Source organism: Dermacentor andersoni, chromosome 4 (genome assembly GCF_023375885.2).
Source record: "Dermacentor andersoni chromosome 4, qqDerAnde1_hic_scaffold, whole genome shotgun sequence".
In the NCBI taxonomy this organism is placed as follows: Eukaryota; Metazoa; Arthropoda; class Arachnida; order Ixodida; family Ixodidae; genus Dermacentor; species Dermacentor andersoni.
The window spans coordinates 79,659,718-79,684,123 of NC_092817.1; the positions used below are offsets into that span (position 1 = coordinate 79,659,718).

The 24,406-nt window shown below is 45.7% G+C and overlaps 1 long non-coding RNA gene across 2 annotated transcripts in view; it reads right to left on the reverse strand.

Annotated features, from left to right (window-relative positions):
• LOC129386243 (uncharacterized) overlaps positions 1-24,406 on the reverse strand; it is a 525,736-nt gene that overhangs the window by 284,679 nt on the left and 216,651 nt on the right. For both annotated transcript variants that reach the window (XR_011893867.1, XR_008613688.2), the window contains exon 2: positions 15,637-15,730. This is a non-coding gene — a long non-coding RNA (uncharacterized lncRNA). The remainder of the gene's footprint in view (positions 1-15,636; positions 15,731-24,406) is intronic.

Sequence of the window (24,406 nt, forward strand, 5' to 3'; positions counted from 1 at the left end):
TATCTGCCCTACACATCACATTGCCTGCCCAGCTTAGGATAGGATAGGGATAACTTTAATAAAGTGCCTGCCCAGCCTAATTTCTTATTAATAATATCAACTAGACTATCGGCTGCGCCCATTTGCTCTTTAATCCACAACGCTGTCTTCCTAACCCTTCTTTACGCCTAACATCGTCGCTAGACTAGCGAAAATGAGATTTATGACGTGAATAACGAGGGAAATCTAATCGCTTACGACATAACCACATCTGACGATTCAAATATGTCACCTTCTTGAAACGTAAGCGATGCACTGCCGATTCGGATTCACTACAAGACAGTGAACTACAGGTCAATTGAAGCTGCAAGCACCGCACGATTACTTCTTGCATTCTCCAATACATCAAACACGTTCGGGACGTAAAATATCAGAAACATAGGAGCGATTATGGAAGATTATATTGGAATACCTTTTTTTTTCAATTTTCAAAAGCTGTTATCTTTATAGCTTTCTTCTGTCTGTGCTGCCTACAAAAATTTTCAGGTGATCACGCGAGAAGGACTTTGCACCGATTACTTTCACAGCTGCTTTAGCGCAAACTAACAAATAACAAGTTAACCTTGAGATAATGGTTTTTACTAGTGTCGAGTCAGACTTATCTCATTAAAAATAAAATAAGTAGCTGCTTGGAAATGGCAGTGTAGCTTTTATTGTGGTGAATGAATTTAAAAGTTTCAGCCGGTTGTCGTTATAGTCATTGCAGTAAAGGTTGAGATTCATCAATATTTGACATAATTCATTTTCATACCCATATCACCCTCCCAATGACTCCATTCCTTTACCGAAAAGACGTTAAACAAATGTCAGTGGTGTTTACGTGAAGGCAACACAAACGTTCAGATGAACTTCCAATCCTATAGTGTCCCATGCATAAGCAAAGTAACTCGCTAGGAAGGCGCAGATATGCATTGCAATAGATAAGCGTAGTTTAAAATTAGCGATCCGTATTTTCAGAGCGCATGTTAACAGAGGTTTATCAAATATTGACTCGTTTGAATGAGCTTGTTGTGCAATAGCCATTGCCGTTGCGCGGCTACTTGGTAGGGGATCAACCAAAGCAAACATGCCGCAAATGGACCTGTGGTTATAGGCCCTTGTGTGACCGAGAAAGGAGCGTTCAAGCTTGGGTTCTTGCGCGGCTCTGCGGCGAATGTCGAAGCATCGGTAAAGTCAGGCGACAGGGAAGCGATGAGGTGATCAAAGTTGTCGGCTTCACAATCCGTCGTACGTAGTGGCATTCTAGAAAGACAATCCACGTCAGCGTGTAGACAGCTACTCTTTTGCGAAACATGGAACATATACTCCTGTGGACGAAGGGCCCATAGCGCGAGGCGACCGGATGGGTCACGAAGATTGACCAGCCAGCACAGGAAATGGGGATCTTTGACTATGGTGAACGGTTGACGACAGACGTACGAGCGAAACCGCTGCACGGCAAATACTACTGCTAGGCATTCTTGTTCCGTCACAGTTTAGTTGCGTTCAGGCTTGCTTAAAGAACGGCTTGAGTATGCGACATGTTCGTTGTTGCGTTGTTGCTAGAGCGCTGAAGGAGGACGGCACCGATACCGACGCCACTTGCGTCTGTGTGAATCTCTGTTGGTGACGAAGGGTCGAAGTGCTGGAGTATTTGCTGTTAAGTTAACAAAAACTTTACGTGGCGAAAAGCTGCTTCGCACTCACGGGTCCACTGAAACAGAGTGTTCTTACCCAGAAGATTCGTCAAAGAGCGAGCGACGTCTGCGAAACCGGGTATGAACCACCGGAAATATAAGCAGCGCCCTACGAAGCTACGAAGATGTTTGACAGATTTAGATTGCTGAAATGATTCAACAGCTGCCGTATTCTGTAGGTCAGGTCTAATGCCATCTTTATCGACGAGATGCCTTAACACCAGAGTTTGGCGCTCGCCAAAGTGAATTTTTTTTTTTTTTTGAATTCAGCTCAAGACCAGCCTTTTCCATACAGTCGAGTACAATAGCGAGACGAGTGCAGTGCTCCTGAAATGTGGGTCAAAAATTATTACATCAAGGTAGCACATACAAATCTGCCATTTTAAACCACGCAGAATAGTATCTATGAATCTTTCGAATGTCGCCGGCGCATTGCACAATCCGAAAGGCATGACGTTGAACTCGTACAACTCGTCAGGCGTAACGAATGCAGTCTTTTCCTTGTCAGCTAGGTGAATCGGAATTTGCCAATAACCTGCTTCCAGATCCACGGAACAAAAGTAGGAAGCGGAATGTAGACGGTCGATGGCGTCATGAATACGGGGCAGCGGATAGACGTATTTCTTGGTAATGGAATTCAGTCGGCGGTAATCAACGCAGAATCTCCACTTACCATCTCTCTTCTTCTCAAGAATGACGGGAGCGGCCCAGGGACTTGCCGATTCTTTAATTATTCCCTTTCCTAGCGTCTCCTGCTCTTGCTCGTTGATGATGCTGCGCTCTGACGGTGCCACTATGTAAGATTTCTGCCGTATTTGATGCGCCTAAGCGGTGTTGATCCGATTACGTATTCGAGACGCTCGCATTACAGTAATTTTGCTGCTTTTCGAAAAGTCGAACACTTTCGAGTGCTTGGAGGGAGCACCCAGGAATGTATGACGTTCGCTTTGACTAAGTGACTCGCTAATCATTTGTAGAAGTTGTGAATCTTCTGAACCTTAACAATCTAGATGTCCATTCTCGTCTGTAGCAACAACAAACGGAACCAGCGTCATAGAGGATTCGGGTTTGAACACAGCGAGTTTCATGCCACGAGGCAACACTGTAGGCTCCATTGAGCTGTTAATTTTCCACGCACTTACGTGTTCTTCGACTACAGACACCATGCAATGGGGAACTAAAACGTTCTTTTTCGCACAAGTCAAATGAATCAGTTCCAGTGTGGCGTCGAATATCGCAAGGACGTTACTAGAAGATGTTACTAGAACGCACACAGCAGAAAATTCAAGAACGACCGTGTCCTCGGAGACGACAAAGATGCATTCATCACGTGATGAATTCACCAAGAGCGCAGCTGGGAAACTAAGGCGGACCGAAATTTTTCCACTTCTACAGTCAACAGTTGCCCCACAGTCTCGAAAAAAATCAGTTCCCAATATAACGTCATGTGTGGATCGTGTAATAACCGCGAATTCTGTGGGAAACCCTTTGCCTTGGCAGGTATCTGCCACTGGGCTTGCGCCCCTTTTCAATGGCCTTCTTAGATGTCAACTCGCCTAACTGAGTAAGCGCCATTGGATATCTGCTGCTCTTCAATGAACTACTTTCATGACGGCAACTTGAATAAATGTGCACCACTTAGTATGTACCGCTTCTTCAATGGCAAAAAAAAATTATTTAACATTTCTATGGTGTTGGGAGGAATTGAATCCGTGTCGTATTTATTCAGTCGAACTACTCTGAATGTATATTCACACAAGCGTCATGCGCGGTCTTCCCGGTGGCGGAGCTTCTCTCTCTCCTCTCTTGCTTCTCTCTGTAGAAGCGAGAGAGAGGGGCCCGGCTGCTTGCACGCCCCATACATGAAGCGTCTCTGTCGTGACATTACGCTGTGTCGTTACATTGTTTCATTGCTAATCGCATTAATGTCGACATTCATCGTCACAGTGGTACTGCCACAATTTTTCTATGTCTCTTTAAACAATACTTGACATCCCTGGGCGTCCAAATATCATGTTCTCGAACAACTTCGTATAACCAAGGTAGATAAATGTAAACGTGACTGCGCAAGAAGTACGCCAGGGAAAAGTTTAAAACCACCTTTAATCAGCTACCCCGTGAAGGGGGAAAATGCTGTTCAGCCATGATATCTGAATTCTTCACGCTAAGCATTATGAGTGCGACAAACCACAAGCATACGGAAAGAAAGCACGTAACTGTTACAATGACAATGCCAAAGGTACAGCTGGTAGCTTCGCTGGTCACCGCGCCATGTCTTGAAGGCATGGCGCACGCGTTTAAAAAAAACTGTTTCATGTGAGAAAGAAATTCTACAGGACAATATTACAAAGAAATCTTCGTCCGTATTTAACAAAAATATTACTACGCTTAGACTATTAGTAAGAGCAGCTCCCAGTGAATTGTGATGTCCAACAGATAACTATTAATTAAAAGAGGTCGGCAATGGTAAACAGCTGTTATGAACAAACGCCTTTGTGAATTTGGGTCCTTTTTTCTGTCAAAGATTGTATTCGATAGCTCGGCATCCACTCTGCTTGCCTTTGCTCATACAGTTTATGCATACAGACACAGCATATACAAATTTATACGGGTTTGTACTGCACAAAGTGTATACACGGAAATATTTTGAGCTCAGAAGAACTAGTACACACTAAAAACAGTTGCATCCTTTGGGGTGCAAATTTGCCATACAATAATAATCGCCGTCTGTCTTGCTTGCGTTTTCTTTCTTGAAAACGCTGCGCTCGTTACTTCCCTGTCTAGAATGCTCTGTCATGCTGTTAACCCGCATGCCGTTCGTGACTTTAAAGTACCGGGATCGCAGGGCTAATGAAAGGAAATGCGGGCAAGGCAGATGACGACTACTGTTGTGTGGCAAATACACACCCCAAAGGGTGCAACTGCTTTTGAAGTGTAGGCAAGTATGTGCATTCATCTTGCCCACCAGTACGTCTTGTGGCTGCTACGAGACACTTCAGCACCTTATATTTGAGTGTCCCGCTTTCAGTGCGCAGCGCATGTCGCTAGTGAGAAACTATCATCTCCTTGGCCTGCGGCGTGCGACACTCGAGGAATGTTTATACCCCAGTGGCTGTGCATCTAAACGTGATCAGGCCCATCGCGCCCTACTAACCTTTATAGAACTAGCTAACTTAGGTTCACGTTTGTAGCATGAACATTCAACATTATGTAGTAGCGTGACCTTCAGTGACCGGCCCTACTGTGTGTGATCAGTACTGTACCCTAACGCTTCTTCCTTCGAAGATGGGAGGTGGCGGGCTCAAACACCTTATAGTGTATATTGTGAACCGACTGCCGTTGAAACTGTAATTACGTGCAGCTTTACTTGGCGTCTCATCGTGGAGAACACAATTAGCCGCATAGCGAACTAGTGATGGATGTGGTTGATAATTGTGGAGGCTGTTCGACGCGGCGTCACTTTAATTCCGGCTGCAGAGTTCTACTTTAGTCTTTAGATTTGTCCTGTTGCAGTGTTCTACTTTGGTCTTTAGATTTGTCCTGTTGCTCTCCTTTCCTCTTTCCTTTTTCCTCCCCTCCTTCCTATCTTCCATATCTGTGTTGCTGTCACCTATCTTCAGAAGAGTAGGCAGGCGTTGTGCCCCTTCCGGCGTTGTGCCAGCCTGCTCCTCACTTTCCCTTTCCTAATAGCTGTGTATATGTGTATATGTGTTCAAAACAAATAACAATAATAAACGGTGCACGCGCCCAGACAACACATAGCAGCACATACGGGTGGTCTGTTTACTGTTCTCGCAAACATCAGCAAGTGTTTGACTTGCTGCGTCACGCAAATCCCGTCGCTTCGCGGGATCGAATCCCGGCCACGGCGGCCGCATTTCGATGGGGGCGAAATGCGAAAACACCCGTGTACTTAGATTTAGGTGCACGTTATAAAGAACCCCAGGTGGTCGAAATTTCCGGAGTCCTCTACTACGACGTGCCTCATAATCAGAAAGTGGTTTTGGCATGTAAAACCCCATAATTTTTTTTTTTCAAATCCCGTCGCTGGTGCGAATTCTAATGTCCCAGGGTGACGTGCATACGGTCGAATGAATGCGTGTTACCACTGCTAGGGGGCAACAATGCCACCACATTTGCGCAGGCTATGACACGCACATTCCTAACTCTCCCATTTTCATTAGCACTGTGGAGTGAGAGAAGAAAAAAGAAACAATGTAGGCATTGACAGGCACATTTGGCAACCTTAAGTTATCAACTACGCCAAGCAATTCAGGCCAGTTCCCGTGTAGACACTGGCGAGCTTCGAATTTGGACCATACGATAAAAAAGAAACGACGCATCTCCAGGCGCCACTCTATTACACTCTAAAAACAGCCTTGCCCTTTGCGGTGTATATTTGCCTCACAACGATAATCGTCATCTGTCTTGCGCGCGTTTCCTTTCTTGAAAACGCTGCACTCGCTACTCTCCTGCCGAGAATGCTCTGTCATGCTGATAACGCGCATGCCAATCGTGACTTGAAAGTACCGGGCTCGCAGCGTTAAAGAAAGGAAATGCGGGCAAGACAGATGGCGATTATCGTTGTGAGACAAATATACACCCCAAAGGGTGCAATTGTTTTAAGGGTGTACTAATACGAGCCTTCCTTAACCGAGCACACCTGGAGAAAGCCCCCGTTCGTAGATACCTCAGGACTTCCTATGATGACGCCACTAAGAGGCTCCGCTTCTTTCGAAAGCACTGCCTAACCCTCCCCCCTCTCCCCTTGTTTACATTCTCCCCGTCATTCTATAGCGCCGTTCTTCACTTGTCCTTTTCTGGATCCATATTTATCGACAAATATGACTATGATAATTACTACACGATCTTCAGGTCGTATTGCATACACCGGTTCTCTCTTTGCGAAACAAAATCAAAATCGAGGTCTTATTTCTTACACCTCCTTTCGCTTGGACTCGGGAACGATTAGGCTGAGTGACTAAAAGCCTTTATTCGAGGCAAAATGGACAAAAGAGGGAAGCTTTGATGTTAGTGACAACGTGGAATTCAGTATTGAATTATATTCACGCTAGATAGAACAGTTAAACAAACAAAGAACTAGGGGCACACAACAGAAGCACACACAGGAGTATCTTATGAAATACATTATTTTCGTCCCATCTTAGACGATACAGGAAGAAGCCGAAATGGTAAATTTTAGATATTTTTTTTCTCTACAATATGGTAAAAATGCGTGCTAAAGTTACGACAAGAAAAAAGTATACCAACCATCGACATAACGACAGCCGTTGTTGTAGATAGCCTCCAACCAAATAGCGATTGTTCAGGATCCCCTGTCTGGTATAACGTAGAAATAATGAATTCCAGCGCATGCGATGCCAGGAGGAGTGGCGCACACACATTCCATTTATGTCTTGCGATATCCAGGGTTGCCCCGTCAGAAGAGATTCTAAATTACCGCCAGGATAATTCTGTAGCTTGGTCGCTATCGATTTCTTAGCGCACTAAGCAGGCGCAGCTCGGCGTTCGTAAACAGCTCCGCATCATGGAACTTAGAGGAAAACAAACTGAAAAAAAATGCCATTCACATACTCATTTTGCATTTTCCCCTTCTCGAATCAAGTCGGCAGGAAATTACCGCTGACAATAAAAAAATTGCAAAGCACTCCGCGCACATTTATTTTTCAATCGCAAACCTTATTGTATACTGAGGAACGGCATTCGTAAGCGCTTAAAGAAGTGAAAGTAGTAATCTTATCATCTCGTACGCGGAACGCCCTTTCACATTACGGGACTTGTCGCTACCCATTTCAGTACATTAACGCTCCTGTATTTCTTTTTCTTTTTTGACTGCAGAAACTTCACCAATCACATATGATAGAGAGAGAGAGAGAGAGAGAGAGAGAGAGAAGTTTAATGATAAGAAATGCCGAGAGGTCGGCCTGAGGTATATTCCTCTAGCCAGCTACTCGGCATTGGGGGAGGGGGAAGAGGGAAAGAAAGAGGGAATAAAGAGGCGCATGATGGGTGACGATGACGATAGAAGGAAGATGAACATATGTATGGCAAGCGATTTGGCATGCTCAAAGTCTGAAATCCAGGCCCGTAATTTTTAAAAAGTTGAGTAATGCCTGGATGGCCTTGAAACTCTATTGAGCATCTGGCCAAGGGCCTAAAGTAACGTCCTCCGACAACGGTGTGCTGTCGAGAGGCGTAAGGTCGTTGTCCAACCTTTCACGCTCTTCCACGTACTTAGGGCAGTCACAAAGCACATTACCTATAGTCTCAGTCACATTGCACACCTCACAGTGTGGAGACTCGGTGCGTCGCATGAGGTGCACGTATCCGCGCGTAAACGCTACCCCCAGCCTTAGTCTGTGCAGAAGACTGGCACAGCTGCGTTGAATTTTCGGTGGTAGCCTAAAATTAATGGTAGGATCCAATCTCTGGAGTCGTCTGTGGCGATGATCCGGATTGTCCCAGTGCTTTGCTGTCAATTTTCGGATGACACTGGAGAGGTGACAGTTGGCGTACGCTCTTGAAAAAGGAATTGAAAGCAGTGACTCCCGTTCTTCGGGTGCTGTCTTCGCTTTGGCGTCGGCCAGTTCGTTTGCCTTGTATACCACAGTGACTGGGAATCCACTGAAATGTGATGTGGTGGCCGTTTTCTTGCGCTAAAATGTAGAGCTCGGCAGTTTTTTTTTTTTACTACATATGAAGGAAAACACGATAAAGCAGTTGAAAAACAAGAGCACCATTCTAGGCACGTCTGAGATACATAAATGTCGATTTGTAGTTTCGTAAAGGGCCTCGAGCGGCCAGTCATGCGGCAATCTTGCGTGCACTCGCGGGCTTCTTTCATGGTCGGAAAAAAAGTTTTATGTAGCACGTATTGAGCAACAGAAAGCTGTATTGGGAGTTTTGCATGTCACTCTACAATTTTCTCATTGACACTTTTCATCTCATTATAGTATGTGAGAAGTTAAAAAATAATTAAGACTAATTATCTAATTAGGCGTAATGACAAAATAGGTTGAGTATCTCCAAGCCACGGTAATTATCTTTGTACTGTCTAGTTACGTAGCATTTGCATATATTTAAACTATGGCTAAAGTTGGCTGGGATACCCTGTATATGCACCGCAGTAGAACAAAAGGCAAGGTCGGCAGATGAGCCTTCCCGTTAAGGTTTTGCGCGTTCCTCGTACGCCTTGTGACGGCAGCCGATAGTAAACGTTATTTAACACAACGGTTCTATGGGTGTAATGTATCGAAGACGATTCTGCATAATCCTTTGGTCCCAGTCCTGTGTTCGCATATTAGTACAAAATCAATGTTACAACGGTAAGTCCGCTAGCATGCCCTTGTAATGATAAAGCAAAATAATGATTTCATTATTAGCTGATAAAATGGACAATCAGCGCCTATACCCACATTGCAGTAACATTAGCAAACCGTATTTTCCCTTCTGGTTAACCTCCCTGTCTTTCCGATTTCTTCTGTCTCTCTTCGAAAAGGAGGAAGAAGTGAGTTCGAGGCACGCGTGCGCCTTGGACCGCTCTCCGTTATGAAATTTCATAATTTTGATTATTCCGCGCGCCCACTGACTGACCTAAGCGGAGGACATTCTCTTCTGTGATGGGGGACTGTCATCCCAAAGGTCGCCCTGGCGTCTCCCGTGTTGATGGACCGAAGATGGGTGACCGCGTCAACATCGCATCCGCGCCTCTTGAATCGTCCGACAGCTCATTGGTAAAATAAAACAAAATAAAACAGTAAAGATAAAATGGCAGGCTGCTTTCGCGAAGTTCAGCAGCCGTAGGTTGAAAATGAAGCAGCGAAGGACCTCAACTTCAAGAAATTCACAACCTGAGATGAATGACGGCAAGCAGTCTTTCACGATTGCTTATGTGCGAACTACCACGACAGACAACTTGAACTCCCTCAACTTTCAGTCTTTAAATGAAAATTCTGAGCGAATCGCTCCTGCGCAGGTGAATGAGATTCGCATTAACGGCAGGAGGAATGCACTGTCAGTGGAAGTGATAAAGTAGACTATTCCCGAGAGGCTGAAGTCCGTCACACACATAGGAAATATCTTGGTGCGGTCGTTCTTTGCTCATTGGAAAGGAACAAAGATTGCATGGTGCCATATACGACGTGGATGCTGACATCAATGACACTTATCTACAAAAAAAACCTTTAACGCCAACAGTCCGAACCGTGAGCATCCCCCGCTTCGGACACTGCTTCGGACAGTGTATTAACGCGCCAGCGTTATGAGTCCCGTGTCACAGAAAAGCAGGCGTCGGATTTGGCAAAAAGAAATTCGAACCACGCATACCCAATAACGCGGGCCCTTCAGGTTGCGCAAGAAAATTACTGAACTAATTTAATTTCTCGAGGTAATATACGTAGAAACATCGTAAAGTAGGATTTACACACAACCTACAGACATCTTGAATATACGAGAAAACATAATTCTCTTACGCGAAAACTAAAAAAAGATACAAACCCCCTTTTTGGCGTTTCTACCATTCATAGAGCGGCCATGGCCTCCCAGATTTGGCGCGCAATTCTCAAAGGCCACAAAGCGGCGCGCCCGGTTCCTTGAAACACCTCCAGATGGCCATCGCCTCCACCGCTTTGGCGGTTGATTTAGGCACCACTGGCCTCCTTGAAGACCTTGGGCTCAGCGAGAGCAGGGGAGTAAACATGCCCGCAATAGAGATTAGTAAGAGGCGATAGGAAGATTGGTGGAAGAAAATAGGGAAACGAAAGAAAACGGAGACTTACAAAAGCAAAGTTCGCAATAGGTTGTAAGAAAATTTGGTTGTAGGAGTTCATATCGACTTTTTTCTTTACTTCTTTTTTCAACCTCTAGGTAGGACATTAGGCAGTATAATAGCAAGAGCTTGGTGGCGCAACCCGCCGCCCCGTTCCAAAGGGGACGCTCATAACATCCATCCATCCATCCATTCGCGGCCAACGCAAAAGGCCGCGCTTCTACCAGGAGGCTCGCCTTCGTGCATAGCGTTCGCCGGCAGCGTTTCCCGGTAAACTTTACGGCTACATAAGCTGCTATTGCCGGGAAGCGTGAGAAGCAGTCAGGGATCTTTGAATGCTATCGCGTTCTACTCTTAAAGGCGAAGCTTGTGTCCTCCGAATTTTTAATCTACTATTTGATTCTGATAATCTGCCAGCTTACGCAAAGGTTAGACATGTCATACATCCTGTGCACCCTTACGTGCCACGAGTTATGCAATGTCACAAGTGCTGCAAGCTGGAGCACGTCAGCGCAGTGTGTAAAAGTGCAATAACTTGCCAGCGATGTGGTGGACCTCACAAGATTGACAACTGCGACGCCGCTGCTCCTCTTAAGTGAACCAACTGCTCCGGGGCGCACGAGGCGACACGGAACATGGTCCGAATATGGCACAGGACAATTCGATCCACAGAGAGGCTGTCTCATCCATCCGCCGTCACAGACACCGTTAGAAACGCTGACGGCAACGCAACCTCAGTGTGCACAGTAATGATTGATCATCTAGAGCACAAGTCTTTGTACGACCCCATCAGCCACTGCTAGTGCATCATAAGGCCGCTACACGGATGGTTCCGTTTCGGAAAATTCTACGGGCGCCGTTGTTCTACCATCTCAATCGGTCGTCATCAAGTTTAAGACACCACACGTAACGACATCTACAGGCTCTGAACTGGCCGCTCTTCGCGCTGCTGTCGAATACATTGAAAAAGAACCGCCCAACAAATGGGCAATATTTTGTGACTCGAAAGCAGCCCTCCAGAGCTTGAGAAGTTTACGACGTGGCAATTATGAACAGCTGGTGTCACAAATCAACGAAACCTGCCATTGCGCTTCTGAAAGAGGACATGATATCATATTTCAGTGGCTGCCGGGACATTGTGGCATCGTTGGTAATCACCTCGCCGATGACGCTGCCCGACGTGCCCAGGCTGGCTCACCGACACTCCTTATACCTTTATCCAGAGCCGACGCTGCAAGAGAGCTTCGCAGTCTCGCTCGTACAATCACGTTAGGTTGCTGGCATACACCTCAGAACTCTAAGTGTCGTTTACACAGCCTCGACCCATCACTGAAACTTACATTACCAGCGAACCTTCCACGACGTGACGCAACACTGCTGTGTCGGCTGTGGGTAGGAGTAGCATTCACCAACTCCTACAGCTATCGTATTGGAATGGCGGATTCACCAATGTGCGCTAAGTGCAAGTGTGAAGAGACCATCAGTCACCTTCTGTGCCACTGTTCTCGCTTCGATAATCAACGCGAGACTCTCCAGTGTGCCCTAAATAGACTGGATGACAGGCCATTTACGGAAGCGAAGATCTTGGGAGCCTGGCCTCACAGTTCATTGGCCCAGAAAGCAGTTCGAGCGCTTTTTCGCTACCTGAGGGCAACAGACTTGAGTGCCCGACTATAGACATCCTACATCTAAGTTCTCTCTCTCCCTCTTTCACTCCTCATTCCCCTCCCCACGTGTAGGGTAGCAAACTGGACTCAGTCTGGTTAACCTCCCTGCCTTTCCGTCTTCCCTTCTCTCTCTCTCTCTCTCTCTCTCTCTCTCTCTCTCTCTACGCACATATAAAATTTCCAAGAGAAGCACAAAGCGCACCAGCATTGCATTCAGTTGCTTCAGAGATTGCATGGCTTTCCCTACTATACGTAGCAATGAGCAATAATACATGATGGGCTGCATCTTCAAAGATGACTGACAACAATAGGAAATACTGAAACGATCCAGGGCAGGCTAAAGAAGCTGCTAAAGTCAATACGTGTAATTCTTTGTGAGCCGTAGACGCCAGGTACCAAGGCAGCAGTGGAAGTTCTGAAGGTGGTGGAACTGCTTCTGGTAGCGCTTCCCTAGGACAATACGGCAGACTCATTTGAAAAGCGAGTACATGCATCTGCTATAATCCAGTGGCATGCAAAAAGTCTGAGACGCCGGCTGTCTGACTTTCGGCAACGGATATTTAAATATCAATTTCCTGTGATTGTTATATGCGAGACGAACATGGTGTCTTCTTTGCGTATATCTGGAGACGTGAAAATATGGTCTCATGGCGATCGAAGTGCAAAGGGATTTGTGCGCGTCACGATTTAACCTACCTGAGACTTGATGTGCCTGTTCATATCTTTGACGAATATATATGTCTGACTTTAAAACATCAGTGACGTTTAATCTTTGTCATCAGTGGATTTTTGTGTCGGTGACTAACGGTGAAAGGACCAGACATCATGTTGCGCGTAGGGTTCCACAGGGGGAAGTCCTTAGTCTTATGTTGTTCGACATAACACTCACTGGTCTAGAAGCTGAGCTCATTGATAATGTTAAAATCAGCGCGTACGCTAATGATGCATGCATATCGGCATCTGGAGTAACGCGCCTGCAAATGCGTGAAAGAGAGCAACGGGCCACAGCCATAAAATCGAAATACTTGTGCTGTCAAGGCACGCAACATTTCACAGTAAAACGGGCTGCATTGGCATTCACAAGGAAATCAATGACGCGGTATCCGATATAGGCTGACTTGGCAGTGATCCCTGCTATCACGCACTATAGCTGTTTAGGTGCCGTTATTGACCGCAGCATGTTTTGGTCGAAGTACATCAGGCTACTGCGGATCAAAATATCCCGTTTCATACACTCTCTTCGCGTTGTAGCTGAACTATGACGCCGCCCCTCTGAAAAAAAGTCTTCTGCAGTTACGTCAAGCGTTGTTTGTGGGTTACCTACGATATAGCATGCCTGTGCTGTCCAATATACGTTCAATTTGTCTTCGGTCGTTGGAAAGCCTTCAAGCCCAACCTCTGCGAACATGTCTATGCCTGCCACTGTGTACACCGATTTCCAGAACCATAGAAGAATGACGAATTTATCCAGTTGAAGTTTACATGTCTTGTGGGCTACTTCATGTTCACTTCCAACTGCTGACTCGACGCACTCACCCTCAATTGCCTTCATTTCAGGTAAACTACCCAAGCTGCACCTACTCAAGATGCCTCACTACTCATAGGAATATCACTCCCTCAGGCTTCGCACCTACCATAATATCTGACTTGCCACCATGGACACTGCATAGACCAATGGTGCGCCTTCACGTATCTGGGATTTTGAAGAACTCGCGTGTCCTTTCCACTAGCCTTAAACAACTCACCTTGGTCCATTCCCCTGCTCTGTATGGCGGCTCTGCGCACATTTGCACAGACGGATCCGTTACTTCATGCGCCTCGACCTCGGGCTTTGTGATCCCTCAGCTGGGCACACCCCACCAATACATATGCGGTCACAAATCGTCTTCAACAGCTGCAGAACTTCTTGCAATACAGGAAGCTGTACCCTACCTGCCCCCGCGTACATGGACTATACTTTCTGACGCAAAATCAGCACTGCAAGACATCGATCCTCTCTCGAGGAAAGGCCAGTATTGCGTGCTAGTATTAGACGTCTTTCAGATATTCGGAGGAACAGACTCTCAATACCCTCCCTATGGGTACCTAGTCCCTGTCGCTTGGCCGGCAACGAGCTAGACGATGTTGGAGCAAGAGCCTCTGTTTCTAAACCCGTCGACGTAAATAGTTCATAGTCGCGAGGGGATCTACACTCTTTGTTGAGTGCGTTCATGCGAGACTGCAAACCAGGTTATTGAGCTCACCCAGACCATCGGTTCAGGCGCCTGCGGGAAATACACTCTGGCAGGACTTTTCTCCTCCCTGCTAAACTAAAGCGATACCAAGCAAGCATGCTTCATCGAATACGCCTGAGCGTCACCTTCACTCGACGCTATGCGCATCTTATTGGTCATGCGGACAGCCCAAACTTTGAATGTCGCCAAGAGCTTAATACCCTTCAACACCTGTTTTGTGGCTGTCCTCTCTACGCATCACCGCGAAAGACGCTGGCTTCCGCACCAGGAGGCACTGGCAAGCAAACATTCTCTGAAAGTACTATTTAGTGTGCAATGCCTGACCGTATAGTAGCAACAACAGCTACAAGGGCTGCTCTAGAATACTTGAAAATGAACGGACTATACGCAAGGCTTTAAGGAAACCACTGTGTTGGTGTTGGTGTTTATGCTTGTACTCATCAGCATCGTTCAACAGTCTTTTTTGTCTCCTTTCATTTTTCCCCTGTGTAGAGTAGCAAGCGAGAGTGTGCTAGCTCAAGCCGACCTCTCCGCCTTTCTAAATAAATTATCTCTCTCTCCCTCTATCTCTCTTCCAACTTCCGCAGTAAGAAAAACTCATAATCTGCCTTTCTTTCTTTGAGCTGCTCTTCAAGCTCAAGTGTTCCCTTTATTCAGTGCACAGGAGCGCGAGAAACAGAGCTGAATTATTTATCTTCTCTATTAACAATCGTTTATTTCAGTATTTATACCATTTGAGTTTTCTCCCTTGCAAATCATGTGCTGTCCAAATTTCCACGAAGGCACCAATCGTCATACGCAAGGCCACGAAAGAAAAGTTCATGCGAGGCCTACGCTTCTGCAGGTGGTGCTATGTTATTCACAAAATCCACAACACCTCCCATTCTAGCCGTCGCTAGGTTAGAAAGTGACCTGCTAGCAAATTACACCGGCGAGAAGCACCTGCGAGATTAAAAGAAGAGACAAGGAAATCAGACTTCCAAGTGCCGGCGTACACCTCACCAAGTTATCCGAAACAAGTGCTCCATCAGCGTTGCCTTCGAGGATCAGTACAACGTGCCAAAAAACCGCGTACAAAAAAAAAATGAGAAAAGAGTACAAACAATCCAAAGCCTGGATAACAGCAGCGCCGTGGCGCTGTCACCGTAGAAGGCCGTCTCGTTTGTTTATGGCCTACATTTACAACCTCACGAGCGACGTACGTATAGCCGGCGAGGAAGCAGTTTGTTCACCTCCTTCGCCAACCTGCTCGCCTGCCCCAAAGGCTTCGTCCAACTCCCGCGTTTCCTGAGACGCCGTTCTCCGCTCGTGCATCTCCTGAGTCCGCTAAAAGAAATAAAAGGGAGCCTGTAATGGCCTGCTAAGAAGGGACGAGTACAGTGAGCTGTTAGTCGTCTTACGTTTGTACGGCTGCTTTTTTTTTTCGCACCATCCACAAGAAAATAAATAGAGAACGGTGGTGGCTACATGTATACTGCACTTACTGGTTATTCCCGTTAGAAAAGTTGCTTCGACATCCTTTTCCGCCCGTCTGGGGTGATGGAGGCGTTGTTCGCACAGCTCGTGAGGTCATAACGAGAGCTTACTTCTAGCTGCCGTGGAAGGTGCGACGCCTGTGTCGTCGGAAGTGAGCAGCAAGCATCAGGGGCCGACAGCTTTCAGAGTTCAGCCTTGGTCATCCACTTTTATCATTCTCTTTGTGCCCTGCTTCCAATTTAACATTATCGTCGCTCCTCCTGGTATGGCGTGACGGGAAGCCATGTCTTGTCGGAAGCAACCAATGCCGTAAATAAAGAAGGAAAATATTTGCAACCCTCAAGCGCCACCTATCCAAGGCGACTTGCCGTACTACCACTTATTGAAGTGAACAAGTACCCCGCCCCTACACATTCCTTACCACATACTATAGTATTCACGAGGAGTGCAGGACGGATTTCAGACGAGAAAACACTTGATCAGTGCAAAAATATAAAAACATTCCATATAAACTTTCAGGTGTGATGTGTGTCTGTCATCTCACGCATCATTGTCGGTTCATTTTATACTTCCTCTTATCCTCTACTTTCCTCTTCTCTCTGTCTCTCTCTTTCTCTCTACGTTCCTCATCCTCGGTCTCCCCGTTTATTGCAGCGAACCCGAATTTCTGTTCTAATTGACGTCCCTGATTTTCGTAGTTTAGCTTTCCTTGCTTCGCTTTCTCTCTCTTTACACGCTATATGCAAGATACTGCGCCAAAGATAGACACGGACGGGAGGGTACCAACACGGACAAGCGCAAAAAGTTTTATTGAATTCTACTAGGAGCGCCGGACAATTGCATCGACTAGTGAGACCTGGAAATTCATGGCTACAATGAGGCCGTGGTTGACACTGCAGAGTGGTGATTTAGTTAAACATGAGTTGATTGGCTAGTTGCTTCGACTTACTAAAGCAGCAGCAAAGAAACGACAAGTATACAAAAAACGTAAAAAATGCCGCTGCTCAGTGCACATGAAGTCATTTTTGCGTTTCCTGCATCTCTGCCTTCTCTGTGATGCGGCCTTGATGTGTTAATTAGGAAACACTTGTTTGTTTAGACTCACGGTGCTTTTCGATCAAACATCAGCTATCTTTTGACGAATGAAAAAATGTGCTTTCAGGATACAGATAACATGCCTAAAAATATAAGACGGAGTATTAAAACAAGCGGCTTGAGTTCCACGATGTCATTGACTTTATCAGGCTCCTAAACACCGTCTAGGTCGTCATGCTGAGCCACCTTATGTAATCACGATAAAGCATTGGGGCTTTGACGTGCCACAACAGCCTCGACAGGCAACCTGGTTCAGTACCCTAACAATCCTGTAGCATCACGCAAGTAACTATTCCACGGTACTGGTCTACTCTGCAGGAACACTGCGAACTTTGACGTGAAAAACACATCATAGATCTCCAGCTTTCGTTCTTATTAGCAGCAGAGGTACTTTCACCACTGATCTAGTATAGCCGTCTGCGGACCCATATTCCACCCTCTCGAATCAACACTTTCAGTCTGCTGATTGCGCCACTTTCAAAATTCACGCGTAAACTCCTGCCACGCAGTGCGTCAACGGCTGAGACTATAGTCATTGCTCAAGATGATTCAATCACGAAGCACATCACCGTCGAGACAATACGTGGACATGTCAGGCACACTGTCTGGACCCCTTGACACCACGTCGCCGCACTCACCGTGGAAAGACCCCGCACGTCATATAGCACAGCTGTCAGAGCATATCGTTCCTCGCCTACATCGGAATATACACCTGCCGCAAGGTCGGTGTCTCCTCCATGGTGTTTGTGCCATACTGAAGTACACCACAGGATTCCAGGACTTCAGAAAAAGTCAGATCTACCACCGCTTGGACTAAAACAAGTTTACTCCTGTTGTACGAGAAATACAGTAGCCACGTACATATCAATACAGACGAATCGACCACATCGACCAGTTCTGGGGGTGCTGTGTTTATACCGACCATAGGAGTAACACTGCAATTCAAGACGTCACATTTCACAACGTCCACGGCTGCAGAACTCGCGGCTCTGCGCAGTGCGCTTCAATTTATTGACACAGAGTCCTAGTACATGGGCTGTGTTTACCGACTCGAGACCGGCATTACACAGCATGCAGTCAATTCTCAGACGTGGAGCTCACGAACAGCTAACATACGAAATCGTCAAACAGTAGGATTCACGACGTCAAACAGAAAGGCCATGAAATTATTTTGCAGTGGCTACCTGGCCATTGCGATATTGGTGGAAAGGATCAAGCAGGCAAAACTGCCTGAGAGTCACATCAAGAACAACACAGCGTTCCCATCCTCTTTCCAGGACACACGCTGCAAAGCAGCTTCGTCACCTGCCACGCAAGCTCTCTTTAACAGAGTGAAACACCCCAAATGTAAGGCACACCAGGTTGTACGAACTGAACCCTTCGCTCCAATTCCGACTTCCACTCGGGCTTCCATGTGAGGCATCGTTTCTATACCGGCTGTGGCTGGGAGCGTATTTCACGAAGGCGTACACTACTTTGATTAGAATGACCGACATTGCTGCATGCAACGTCTGCCGCGTGGAAGAGAACATCGAACATTTATTGTGCCATTGTCATCGATTTCAGTAGGAAAGACAAACATTATCTATCGAATTGCGACGACCGGACAACCGGCCGTTTTCTGTACAAGTGCTACTTGAAGACCATCCCCATCACTCGTCGGCCCACAAAGCTGTGAAGGCACTTTTGTCTTCATTGAGGGCGACTGGCCTATGTCAACGCCTTTGAGTCGCTCAGGCTTTCCGTATGCTTGCGCAAGCTCGCCGCGACTTTCCTCCCCTCCCCTCCCTCTCTCTATCTTATCTTTCTATTCCCTCTTTCCCGTCCCCTACAGTAGGATAGCCAACCAGAGGTATTTCTGGTTGACATCCCTACCTTCTCTCTTTAATTCGTCCTTATCCTAAAAGCAAGCGTTCCGTGTTATATAGTCACCTTCTCGCAAAAAAAAAAAAAAGCAATCTGGGCAGCAACGCGCAGCCACAGGAGTTCTGAGCAGCACCTAATCATTGCAGGAGAGAAGAGCCAGTCCACTGAACACAACATGGCGTAGGCCAATCGGGGGTGTGAAAGAGAACTGGCCTACTGAGACTAATAGAGAAAGGAAAACGGATTGGCGCACAGACTATAGCGCAATGTAGATGCATTAAGCCTAACGACTTTTGCAGCATGTATGCAAAGCATACGCACAGAAAGTGCGTTGCCTTCTGTGCATTATTGCGCAAGTATTGGGTTTAGTCTGATGGGACCGTATGTGTTCTTTATTTTTTTGCCCTTGGCGTTGGGGCACGACTGCTTCGCCCATCACAGCACAGCTGATTGATGGAGATACTGACCACGCACCTCTCTGCCCTCTGTTGTGCATGGCCATTTGCGAGGCATAAGCTAACGTGATGGTCGCCAGAGATGATGCAGGTTCCATTACGGATATTCGCCACTTCCCTGTCGGTCCATCGGCCCGTTCGTATCCGTCTTCGTCGGTTTACTCAGCGCAAACAGCCCCACTGGCTACGAACAGCTTTTTTTTTTTTTTTTCTGCTATAGCTCCCGAATGCTGGAGGGAATTTTCTGCCCCACTTTCATGTGCCCTCCTCGAAGAGGAAGTACAGAGGTAGAAAGTTTGCTTCTCTGAGAAGTTTCTGGTAGTGTTCTCGAAACCCGCCATCGGCCAGCCATTGCCGTAATTTTCGGGCAGCGTGAAATTTACCTGAACATTCATAGATGTATTGTCAGTATTGTCCCGAGCGCAATAGAAGCCCGCGAATAGACGCAGAATGCTTGGAGCGGCATGTCGCGCGGCAATTTTGCGTGTATTCGCGGACGTCTTTCACGCTCGGAACAACAACATTATGTAGCGCGTATTTAGCAACAGAAACCTGTATCGGGAATTTTTCATGTCGTGCTACAATTTTATGATTAACGCTTTAATGTAATTATAATATTTGAGTAGTTGATTAATTAATCAGGGCTAACGTAATTAGGCGGTAAGCAAAAATATAATCCGAGTATCTCCAAGCGACGGCAAACAACATTATTTTGGTTCTGTCCAGCTACGTGGCATTTGCATACCTTTAAATTTTGGTGCATGATACTTAGGACACCCTGTATATACAGTCACGTCACTATGAGAACGCTATATGAAGCACGTTTTGAACTTTGCTCTTGTGAATCAAACATTTTAATCGATTACGGCTAACTTGTCCGACGCACTATCACTCCTCCATCCGCCATTTCTTTTTCATACACTCGGCGACAATGCAACATAAGTATTCGCGCCTATATATGAATCAAGCACCCGATATAGTAGCAGCTTTATCCTACTAAGCAGCCTCAAATTGTCAAATTATAGCTTGAAGTATACAGGTTCTTTAAACAGATCCTCCAAACAATACTTTGATATGTTCACGTCGTGAAGGTACAGTTTATTAAATGTGGCGTCAGCATCTGGCGTCAAGAAGAAATTACATCGTTTGCCACGAGAGCTTAGTTTCGTTTCCGATTGGTAACGGCGGATATCAATCGTTGTAAAAATATTCGAGGCAAATATTTTTCGCATCTCTACTTCGATATATCCTACCTTTACAATATCATTCGGTAGACATTCGGCACGAACATATTGAATGGAAAACTAAGGTTTAGGCATCTGCAGCTGAGCCGGCAATGAAGTCTGAACGCCTAGCACCACGCTTTTCTTAATTGCCGCCTCTTTTTTTTCGTTTTCATAAATTAAAGCATTCATTAATACAGACTGCGAAAAAGTGGTTCGGTTTCCCCTACTCTCGCCAAATATTGGGCGACTTTCCACGCTGTTGAAGCAAAGAAACGAAACTATCGTTTCAGTATTATTTTCGGGAGCCGTACTCAAAGCACTGACCTTGCAGCTCTGAATGCTTAACCATTAAGACACGCTTACCCCCGTTCCGCCGATGAAATGTTCATGGTTATAATGCTTTATGCAATGTCACTTTATATAAGGTTCAAGGGGCCACCGAATATGTGAGCTTGAAAGAAATGCTCCTTATGAGAAAGAAACTAGCTACGTAGCATTTTCACCTAGCAAGAACTTGGAATCGCTCTACAATGAGCAGTTAAAACAGAGCAAAGGACCGTAGTTGAGGGAGGGACAGACACACCTGAAAGCCCTCTTCCTTTCGCTGTTTAAACTGCTCAACACATCAACCAACCTGTCTAAAAGAGCACGCTTCTACATAATTTGTTTATTGTGGAACTTAAAATGAAAGAAAAGAAAGATTTGGTCACCTATAATTGCGACGGCTATAACTTTTTGGCGTAATAGTAATGATGATCAGAAAAACATTATTGCAAACCGAATTTTCGGTCGGTGAAATCTGGACATGTTACAGTGCACGCAAGGTATCGCCTAAAATCGCGATTAGTGCTGTGAAACAAGGGTGCTGACAAAGGCTCACTTGGTTAGCAAAAGGCCAATCACGGCACCAACGTCGTCTCGCTGTAGCCGCCGAGGTCAAGCGGCTGCAACAAATGGATGTGCCGAAACGCTGTCGAGTTAGTCGTATGGAGTGCCAGCAGTGAACAGCAGTCATTCACAACAGATGGAACATCGAGCAGCGTGGCCCTAAGCATAACGCTAGCAGTGACTACTAAATGTGAAGCCAGATGCCTGTAACAGCCTCTTGCAGACGGCAAGACATTATCCGAAGAGCCAATCAGGCGCGCGACTCCGGTCACGAGTTGAGCACCAACAGAGTACGTTAGCCTGAGTGGACAAGGAATTAAGACACGGTTCACTGACATTCGCCTTCGGTCCACATTAAGAAAGGTTGCAGCGGAATCTGCGTAAAATTTTTATTTTCTTCGCATCAAAATAGACAAGCAGTTGGACGAAGGCACAATGAAAGGTCAAGGAATGGCATTCGCGAGTTCGCACATTCTGCCGAATTACAATGTTCAAATGAATGGCGACAAGGATGTAGGGAACTTTATTGTGTCGCATCTTTCTTTTGCGCTGTTCCCCTCCCCCAGCCTACAGTAGCTATCCAGACCCTTTTCTGAATAACATCCCTCCCTCCCTCTTTTCTTTCTTTTTTTCTCTCTCTCTCACTCTCTCTTTTTTTATGGGCGTTGCCTTTACAAACGCCTACTGTTTTGGTGTCACCATGATAAACAGTGCCCCGTGCAACTTTTTGTGATTGCGACGAGACCATAGGGCACCTTCTCATTATTTCTGGTTTTCTTTTAGTTGCCGTGAAGGTTTGGCTTTAGGCATTATGCCTACCGCTTATTATAGATTTGTCCAGGATTGCCAGCGGGAGGCTCCCGTCCCTACGCAACAATACCAAGTCCGGCCATGATCGCTGGGTAAATGATAACAGATAGCAGAGAACACTGCATGAATACATACACAACACAGGCTTTACAGCACATATATAATGCAGCTCCCCATCAACTGCCATTCGTTCAGCGATCAAAGGCAGAGATTGCGTAGTGTGCTAAGCCGATTAGATAGCAGAGCCTTCAGAGAAAAAGGAAGAAAGGTATTGGGACCATGAACTCAACCGTCTTTCGCACAAAGAGCTACCAGAGCACTGCCACACTTCAAAACGACTTGCTTTAAATGTCAAAATAGTGAAGGTCAAAATAAATTTTTTTCGAATTTCGTAATTAAATCCCTGCGCCGGCTCATGAATGTGGCATCACGAGTCGCAAAGTGTTCTTACGCATTTCAGTAGTGGTGGCCGAGAAAATATTTTTGAAACTTTCTATGTTCAGTCAGACCTTTTTTTAGAGCCCAATATAGGTCATCATTACTGATTAAAAAAAAAATTACCATACCTAGGCCTCTGCAGCCACCGTCAAGATCTATGACGTCACAGTGATCGAGGTGGTAGAGTAATTTGAAGGCGTCATCCACGTCTCATTTTTCATTTCCGCGCTTGCCCAGCCGCTTCTTACTTGATAAGAGTAGGTTTTTGGGTATTTTAACATTTTTTTCTTTCCAATCCCTCTTTTCCTCACCAACATTGTAAGGTAGCACAGCGGACACTCGCCTCATTGACCTCTCTGCCTTTTCTCTCCTTGCTTTCCCTTCTCTTCTCTTGGATGAGTAACGTACTAATGCAGCTCAAATATTTGTTGTGTATAGTGTTTCTTTAAGATGTAGTGTACCGAGCTAGACAGGTCTCAAATCAAACACACTACGCACGGCCTTTCAGATGCTCCAGTAAAGATATCGTCTTTCAGACCGCCTCTGATGTTATGCGTAGTGGCTATGTGTAAGAGGCATATGGAACATAAGGACTGGAGGCTGCGCGATAGATTCTAGCTCGTGCAGCGTTACCTAAGTTAAAATAGAGTGTTTACTGAAAATCTAGTGGAAAAATGTTTAGCGGAACACTTACTGCAACATGAAAAGCCAACTAGCTCCACGGTCATATAGGATCTGCCTGTGGATGGAGCGTTGTAACATAATTTTTAAAAAAGGGGAAAACTGTCAGTTTCACAAGAACAAAAGGCCTTGACGAAAAAAATGGTCGCGATGGTATACGGGAACAATGAGCAGTCATAATCATTCTCAGCGAATGACACAATTGATCTGATATGATAACTGTAACAGAAAGTTGTAATAAATTGAGACCTTATTTCTTTATTATTCTTTTGAAACAGCGAGTTTTCTACCGTTCATTCCTTTTTTTCTCTGTATTTTCTTTTTCTGAGAACATATTTACATAATGTCTTGTTATATTTTGACCTCTTTATATTAATATATATATATATATATATATATATATATATATATATATATATATATCTCACTTGCCTAAGAGGTTAGAACCTTAGCCAAATCCCCCTTTATGTGGCCCATTCATTTACCAAACTTCCCCGTGCTAGGCAGTAAATCAAGAATAAGGTCTATACCCCGATATTTGAAGTAGAAGGACACTTTAGAAAAAATCAACTTTTCCACGAACGATTGAGGCTGAATGACGTCTACCCCTGCTTGGTTTTTAATCCCAAATTCCAAGACAATCAAAAGCCTCGACATCGCGTCATATCAATAAGTTGATTCGTTGATCATCTACGCGTCTTCCACCCTTGTCGTTTCCGTTTTTACTTGTCGGGAGATGGCTTCTATCGGTGTGAGCAGACATGTCGCTTCTAGAGCACTGTTAAAGCGTACAGATCTCTTTTCCCTTCAACCGTGGGACAAGTTTGAGCCGCAATTGCGACGTCAAGGGAATACATTAATCGAAGCTTGGCAATGAAACCGGCCTACACAAAGAGCACTTGAAAGGATGGGGAAGTCGCTGTGACAGGAGAAAGAGAATGCGAAGTACGCGAAGATGCGCTTCGGTGAACCGCAGTCAGATTAACGGTTTGAGCGCTTGCATCGCCAAAGAGTTATTTTTTTTTTTTTTAGTTTTATTCGTGGGCGCGCTACCAAGGACCGTCCAG